Genomic DNA, 9,488 nt, shown 5'->3' with positions numbered 1-9,488 from the left:
AGTCTGGAATACATTGTGGCTTATGGATCAAATATGTGAGTTTTTAATTTATAAAATATTATCTCTATTATAACAATTTACACTGTTTTGGAAGAAAAATAAGACAAGGGAATAAAGAATTACATAACTCAGTAGATGAAAAAGACAGAGAAAACTATTATAAGAACAGGCTTGGGGGCTGGGGTTTTGGCTCAGCGGTAGAGCACTTGCCTAGCACATGCGGGGCCCTGGGTTCGATCCTCAGCACCACATATATATTGATACATATAAATCACTAAAATAAAGGTATTGTGTCCAACTACAACTAAAAAATAAATATTAAAAAAGAATAGGCTTTCCAAATTGTAAAAATTGGCTATCAATTCCATTTTAAATGCTGTTTGACGATTCCTGTGTGTCTAGAATGCTGGTTGTTACTTGCACATGCAATTGTATTTGTACTTGTGTTCCTGTCCTCTTTTCAACCTCACACAACTAATCTATGTTGACCCTAACAAAAAGAAAGCAAGTACTTGAACGTCAGGGCATGTGATTTGTATTCTAGGACATATTGTAACTTCCAGAGCACTGAGTCAGCAGTCTAATGGTTTAGCCTTCATATTCCTGACAGCTGTTTATTTCTTTTAGTGTAATTTCAGAGAAAAATATCCAGAAGGGATTCACTGCCCTATTTCTATCAGAAAACATATGTAAGACATTGTGTAGTTTCAGAGCACAAAAGTCTAACACTAAATAATCACATCATATGATGGTTAAATTTCAGTTATTATTTATCTTACATCAGGCAGAAAGGTGTTTAAATCACATAGCTGATACCATGTGGAGACATAATGAGATCATGAATGGAGACTAGAGAGTGAGAAAGTTTTCCCAGTGCTACTTTAAGGCATCTCAGAGAATGATAGAATTTGAAAGACCCTTCAAGTCTCTCTGATTCAGCCCTATTTTCTGCATCTAAAAAAAGCCGACTGACTGACTCGCTTCTGGCAGAAGAGAAGGGCCCCTCAAGGATCAGAAAGGGTTGGGATTATAGTTGGTCATGCATAAAGAGGTCCAGATCAAAGCCTCAGAATGAAGCCAGGAACCTGGACGACAGGAAAAACCAAGATCCAGAGGGTCATCAAGGCAAAAGCAGTCCTCAGAGAGCATTGGTTTCTGGAAGCTGGGGGCTCTGGCCGCTTCTGGCAGATGGCAGTTTGTACTTATGAGGTAACTCTGACTGGTCTGATCAACTCTTCACCTGTAGTGCTACCGATTTAAAGCAGCAACTAAGTCAAAACGTTAACAGGAGAATTAAAATCATACAATAGAAATGATCTACTTATTACAAAAGAAAGAAATAAATCAGGAGCAGTTCTGACATTGACAAAAAGTCACATATAAAATCAATACCAAAATGCAAGATATAGTTTCAATCATATAAATAATAACAATAAATGTGAATAGACTAAACACTCCAAATAAAAGGCAGAGATTGCTAGACTGAATTTAAAAGACAAGATTTGACGACATGCTGTCTGCAAAAGACATTTTACATTCAAAGAGGTCGGAAGTAAGAGGGTAGTAAAGATATATTATGCAAATAGTAACTTTGTGAAATCTGGAATGCCTTCCTAATATGAAACAAAATAAACCAGACAAAGAAGTATTTAAATATAGAGAGGGGCTTTAATTTTTTGAAAAGAGTTAAGTGCATAATTTACATTAAAGAATTACTCTCAGCACTAAGGTTCTATGTCCACCATTATAACATCATACAAAACAGATTCACCACCCCTAAATGCCCTGTGCTCCACCCATTCATTCTACCTGGTGGCAACCTGGCAACCAGCAATCTTTTCTACTATCTTTATGATTTTTACCTTCTCCAAATATTGTATAGTTGGAATCAAACAATATGTTCACTTTCAGACTGTCCTCTTTTACTTAGCAATACACATTTAAAATTTCTTCATGTCATTTTCTTTATTGCCAAATGACAATCCATTTTGTATATATACCAGTTTGTTTTTCCATTCACCTATTGAAGGATGTCTTGGTTGTTTTCAAGTTTTGGCAATTATGAATGAAGTGGCCATAAATGTTCACATGTAGATTTGTGTGTAGGCCTGCATTTTCAGTTCATTTGGATAAATCCAAAACCATATGATTGATGGATCATATGGTAAGCCTGTTTTGTTTTGTAAGAAACCTCCAAATTGTCTTCCAAAATGAGTGTGCCATTTTACATTTTTGCATGAGAAATGTGTTACAGTTATAGTATATGTAATTATAGTACAGTTATAGTATTGTGAATGTCAATAAAAGTTATAGTTGCTGTACATCCTCACTGTCATTTCTTGTTAGTGTTTTGGCTTTTGACTGTTTGAAAAGATGTGCAATGGTATTCATACTTGTTTTAATTTATAGTTCCCTAATAATATATCATGTTGGACATTTATTCATGTAATAATTTTCCATCTGTATATCTTCTTCATGAGGTGTCTGTTTACATCTTTTGCCCATTTTTAAAAATTGGGTTTGTAATTTTCTTATTGTTGAGTTTTAAGAATGTATATTTTGGAAAACAGCCCCTTATCAGGTAAGTCTTTTGCAAATACTTTCTTCCAGTAAGTGGCTGGATTCTAATTCTCTTGACAGTATCTTTTACAGAGCAGAAGTTTTTTTTTTTTTTAATTCTACTTTTTTTATTTTAATGAAGTACAGTTTTTCAATACTCTCTTTCTTTCATGGGTTGTGTCTTTGGTCTTCTGTCCAAAAAGTTGCCACCATGACCCAAATTTTCTCATGTTGTCTTCTAGGAGTTTTATAATTTTGCATTTTAAGTCTATAATGCATTTTGAATTGTTTTTCTTGTGAAAGAGTTAAGGTCTGTTGGATTGATTGATTTTCTTTTTAGTATGTGCCTGTCCATTTGTTCTAGCTTCGTTTGTTTAAAAGGCCATCTCTTCTCACTTCATTCCCTTTGCTTCCTTGTCAAGTATCAGTTGACTTATTTTTATGGGTATAATTCTAGGCTCTCTGTTTTCTTCCATTGTCCTGTTATCTATTCTCTTAGTAAAAATATACAGTCTTGACTGCTTTAGCATTATAGTAAATCTTGAAGTTAAGTAGTGGTAATTCTTCGACTTTGTTCTCCTCTTTCAGTATTATGTTGTCTATTGTTTGGCTCTCCATATAAACTTTGGATCAGTTCATATCCATAAAATAGCTTGCTTGGATTTTTTAAATTTATTTTTTATTTGTAGTTGGAAATAATACCTTTATTTTACTTATTTATTTTTATGTGATGCTGAGAATCGAACCCAGGATCTGGCATGTCCTAGGCAAGGGCTCTACTGCTGAGCCACAACCCAGCCTGGCTTGCTTGGATTTTGATTGAGGTTGCATTGAATCTATAGATGAAGTGTGAAAGAACTAACAATAGTGAGTTTTCCTAACTTAACAATAGTGAGTTTTCCTACTGATGAACGTGGATTATCTTTCCAAATTATTTAATTCTTTGATGTTTTTCACCAGTGTGCTTAGTTTTTCCTTATCTAGATCTTATACATATTTTGTTAGGTTTTTTTAGCTAATTATTTTATTGTTGGTAGTGCTAACATATATTGTACTGTGTGAAATTTATAATTTCACTTGTTTATTGCTATTATATGGGAAAGATATTGACTTTTACATATTCTTAGTTCCTACAAACATGCTATAATTGCTTATTATTTACAGTACCTTTTATGAGTTTTTTTTGTTTGTTTGTTTTCTTGTTTGGGTAAATTCTGTGGATTTTCCATATAGACAATCAGGCCACTTGTGAATACAAGAGGTTTTATTTCTTCCTTCACAATTTTATACCTTTTATTTCCTTTCCTCATCTTATTGCATTAATTAGAATTTCCAGTGCAATAATGAATAGACTGGTGAGAGGGACAACCTTGTCTTACTCTCATTCTTAGAGAAAAACATCTACTTTCTTCACTAAGTATAATGTTAGTTGTTGGTTATTCACAGGTATCTTTTATAAAGTTTCTAGTTTGCTAGAAACTTTTTTTTGTGTGTTTATTATGAATGGATATTGGATTTTGTTAAATGCATATTATACATTCATGATATGATTATATTTTTCATTAATTGATATTTCAATGTTGAACCAGCCTGGCATACTATAATAAGTTCCACTTGATGATGGCATGTATGTTTTTCCATATTTTCATTGATGCATTATAGTTGCACATAATGGTAGAATTTGTTGCTACATATTAACTCATGCACATTATATAATGATATAATTTGGTCAATATTATTGCCCAGTATTTCCTCTTTCTCTCCCCTTCTCCCTCCCCTGATCCCTTTCCTCTACTCAACTGATTTTTCTTTTATTTTCATGAAACATCCTCTCACACAAACACCTTTCTTTTTTTTTTCCTCTCTAGCTTCCACATATGAGAAAATATGCAAACCTTGATCTCTTGAGTTTGTCTTATTTTGTTTAACATAATGTTCTCAAGTTCTTTCCATTTTCCTGCAAATTACATAATTTTATTTTTCTTTAAGATGGAATAAAATTCCATTATATTCATATATATATATATATATATATATATATATATATATATATATATATATAAAATTTTTTCAATCCATTGATCTGTTAATGGGCACCTAGATTGGTTCACAGTTTGGCTATTGTGAATTGTGCTCCTGTAAACATGGGATATGCATGTATTGCTATAGCAATGTCTAATTCTTTAGGATAAGTATTGAGAAATGGTATAGCTGAGTCATATGGTGGCTTCATTCCTAGTCTTTTGAGAAAACTTCATACTGATTTCCATAATAGTTATACTAACTTACAAGCCAATACACACACATCCTCTCCAGCATATATTATTGATTATATTCCTGATGGCTGCCATTCTAACCAGAATGAGATAAAATCTCAGGGTAGTTTTGATTTGCATTTCCCTAATTGCTAATGATGTTGAACATTTTTTTTTATATATTTGTTGACCATTTGTATTTCTTCTTTTGAGAAGTGTCTGCTTAGTTCATTCATAGCAACTAGTTTTAAATACATTAATTCTATACATAATGCATATAATACATTAATAATATATATTATATTTGTTTTACTAATATTTTGTTTAGATTTTGCATCTATGTTTATGAGAAATACTAGTTTATAATTTTGACTTCTCATAATATTCTTTTCTAGATATTGTACAAAGGTTATTCTGGCCTCATTGAATGATTTAGGATGCATTTTCTCTGCTTTTACTTTGTGAAAGAGATTGTAAAAAAATTGATGTTATTTTTTTCTTAAACATTTGGTAGATTTCACCAGTGAATCCACTTGGACCTGGTGTTTTCTGTTTAAAAGTGTTTTTTGCTTTTTTTTTCTTAAAAGAAATTGCAAACTTTGCTGAGCTATAATAACCTTACAAAAACTTCATATAATTAATGTTCATTATTTGGTAGATATGGATAAATGTATACACTCATTATTATCACTGTCTAGGTAGTAAATATATCTATCACTTTCAAAACGTTCCTTGTGTAATCCTCCTTTTTTGTAGTGAGAACACTTTCTATATGATCTACTCTCTTTCAAAATAATTTAGTACACAAAGCCTTACTCTTAACTATAGGTAATATGTTGCACAGCATATTTCTGGAACTTAATCATCTGGTATAACGGTAACTTTACACCCACTAAACAACCTCTCTCTCCCCTTTCCTCCATTTCCTAGGTAACCATTATTATTATTTTATTGTCTACCTCAATACTTTTGACTATTTTAGGTATCTCGTACTAGAAGGATCATACATTCTGTGACTGGTTTATTTCACTTAATATAATGTCCTCTGGGTTCATCTATATTGCCACAAATGACAGTATTTCCTTTTTAAAGGCTGAATAGCAAATATTCCATTATGTATATAATGCCACATTTCCTTTTTCTTTTTTAATTAATTGATTTCTATTTTATTCTATTTTTTGGTACTGGGGATTGGACCCAAGGATACTTAATCACTGAGCCATATCCCCAACCCTTTTTTCCTTTTTCTTTTGAAACAGGGACTCTCTAAGTTACTTAGGACCTCACTAAGTTGCTGAGGCTAACATTGAATTTGCAATCCTCCTTTCTCTGCCTCCTGAGTCTCTGGGATTACAAGCATGCACCACCACGCCAAGCACACCACATTTTCTTTATCCTAAATTAATATGTCTATGTACATTTGGGTTGTTCCTGTTATGTTGGCTATTGTGAATAATGCTGCTAGAACATGGGAGTGCAGATATCTCTTTGAGATCCCAATTTCAATTCTTTGGCTCAATTTCCAAGAATGGAATTCTGAATCACATGGTAATTCTATTTTCAGTTTTTGAGGATCTTCTATATTGCTTTCCATTATACATACTCAACAACAGCATAAAAGGGTCTATCTTCTGCATAATCTTACTAGCACTGTTTTGTTTTTAATAATCATGATAACATGTGTGTGGTGCTATCTTGTAGTTTTGATTTACATTTCCTAGTTACTGAGTGATGTTGGCTATTTGTCTTTGGAGATGTGGTCTGTTCAAATCCTTCAAAGCTCATTTTTTTTTGGCTATTGAATTTTTAGGAATTCTTATGTTCTATGGAAATTAATCCTTTGTCAGATAATGGCTTGCGAAAATGTTCTCCCATTCTGTAGGTCACCTTTACACTCCATTGATTTGTTTCCTTTCTTGTGGAGAACCTTTTTAGTTTAACCCAGTCTAAGTTTTCTAGTTTTGCTTCTGTTGCCTGTGTTTTGGGCATCTTGTCAAAAAATTCACAGCACCAACCAATGTCAGAAAGCTTTCTTTTTTATATTTTATTATAGTAGTTTTATATTTCAGGTTTTATGTTTATTTGTTTGTTGCAGCGCTGAAGATCAAACCCAGGACCTTACACATGCTAGTAAAGCACTCTGCCACTGAACTGCATCCTCGTCCTATGTTTAAATCTACTTTGAGTTTATCTTTGTAGATAGTGTGAGATAAGACCACACACATTTTTGTGTTGTTTTATGTATTTAGAATAACCTTATTAATATATTTAAATCATTGAAATTTTATAGTAGGGTTAAAATCGATTCATGTGTTATCATAAACTTACATCATTTTATCTTTGTCTCTCTCTACATTATCTATATACATATATATGTATACACTTATATACATGTATACATCTCTGTGTGTGTATGTATAAAGGTGTGTGTATACACACACATACATTGAATATATCTTTACCAGTGTGATTTGTATTTTTCATGTTTTCTCATTTTTGTTTAGCACTTACTCATTTCACCTTGAAGAACTCCCTTTAGCACATCTTGGAAGGCAGGTCTAGTGACACAATCCCTTAGTTTTTATCTTTCTGGGAAAGTCTTTATCTTTTTATTTTTGACGTACCCTTTTGCTGGGCATAGTATTCTTGGTTAATAGTCTTTCCTCCTCAGTAGTTTGAATATCTCCTTCGGCCTACAAGATTTTACTATGAAATCTTCTGATAGTCTAATGAATGTTACTTTGCTTCTTTATTTTCCTCTTGCTACTTTTAAAATTCTTTTTGTCTTTGACTTTTACCAGTTTGATTATGATGTGCCTCAGGGTAGACTCCTTAGACTCAACCCATTTGGGAGTCTTCAGGTTTTATGAATCGACTTGCTCATTTCCCTCCCATTTTTGAGAAGTTTTCATCCATTTTCTTAAAATTGATTTTCTGCACAATATCTCTTCTACTGCTGAAACTTCCATAATATACATGAAAAATTCTTCAGTGGTATCTCAGAAGTCCTTTTGGCTTTCTTCACCCTTCTTCATTCTTTTTCTTTTTGCACCCTTGGATATCTTCAAATGATTTGGCTTTGAATTCAATAATTCTTTGGCTCAATAGTTCTTTTGCTTGTTTGAGTTTCCTATTGACGTTCTCTATTGATTTTTTTTTTTGTATTTTTTATCTCTAGGATTTCTGTGTTAACAATTTGTATCTTTTTAATTTTATGGTTTCCTTTTGAACTTCATTGTATTCATGTATTTTTCTCCCTGGTTTCATTTCTTTGTTTACCTGTGTCCTTTTGTAGTTCACTGAGCTTCTTTAAGATGATTATTTTGAATTCTTTACCAAGAATTTCATGTATCACTGTTTCTTTATGGTTGGTTATTAAGTTTTTTTTTTTAATAATACACACAGGGATCACAATTTTTCATTCCTCTGATTGTACAAAAAGTAGAGTCTCAGCCTTCCTGTCTTCATACATGTATTAGGGTAATGATGTCCATCTCATTCCACCATCTTTCCTACCCCCATGCCCCATTCCTTCACTTCCCTCCCCTTTCCCTATCCAAAGTTCCTCCATTCCTCCCATGCTCCCTGCTCACCCTCATTATGGATCAGCATCCACTTAACAGAAAAAATATTCAGCCTTTGGATTTTTGGGATTGGCTTACTTCATTTAACCAATGGATAGTCTCCAACTCAATCCATTTACCTGCATATGTAATGATTTTATTCTCTTTTAATGCTGTGTAATAGTCTATTGTGTGTATATACCACAGTTTCTTTTTTTTTAATAGTAAACAATTTCTTTTAATATTTATTTATTTATTTTTAGTTCTTGGTGGACACAACATCTTTGTTTGTATGTGGTGCTGAGGATCGAACCTGGGCCGCACGCATGCCAGGCGAGCGCGCTACCGCTTGAGCCACATCCCCATCCCCCACAGTTTCTTTATCCATTCATCAACTGAAGGGCATCTAGGTTGGTTCCACAATTTAGCTATTTTGAGTTGACTTGCTATAAAAATTGATGTGGCTGTGTCACTGTAATATGCTGAGTTTAAATGCTTTGGGTATAAGTCAAGGAGTGGGATAGCTGGGTCAAATGGAGGTTTGATTCCAAATTTTCTAAGGAATCTCCATACACCTTTCCAGATTGGTTGTATCAATCCGCAGTCCCACCAGCAATGTGAAAGTGTGCCTTTTCCCCCCACATCCTTGCCAACACTTATTGTTGCTTGTGTTAGGTTGGTTTGAGGTGGCTAAGGAACAAAGCACCAGGCAACCCGTGGGCACGAAAGAACCACCAACCAGGCGCAAACAGAACCACCTGTCAATAAAATACTTGGAAATCAATTTAACAAAAGAGGTGAAAGACCTCTACAATGAAAACTACAATCAGCGGAGTCTCCTGACCAATCCTGGATCTCAACAAGCTCCCCCGACCAACCCCTGTAGGAAAAGGGACTCTAAAAACCTCCCTTTCCTGTCACAAGCCCTCCCTTCCTGCTCTAAACCCAGTAAAAATTCCAATCCAGCTTAGCCCAGGCACGATTCCCCAGACTCAATCTGTTGCACTGGAGGGTCTCCCCTGGATCCAGTCTCAATAAATCCTTATTCAGCAACCTTTCAATCTGCCTCATTTTGGTCACCGGTGCCTGACCTTACAGCTTGTATTCTAAT

The sequence above is a fragment of the Callospermophilus lateralis genome, unplaced genomic scaffold, assembly GCF_048772815.1.
Source record: "Callospermophilus lateralis isolate mCalLat2 unplaced genomic scaffold, mCalLat2.hap1 Scaffold_2702, whole genome shotgun sequence".
Taxonomy (NCBI): domain Eukaryota; kingdom Metazoa; phylum Chordata; class Mammalia; order Rodentia; family Sciuridae; genus Callospermophilus; species Callospermophilus lateralis.
Note: the sequence above shows the minus strand (reverse complement) of the source record.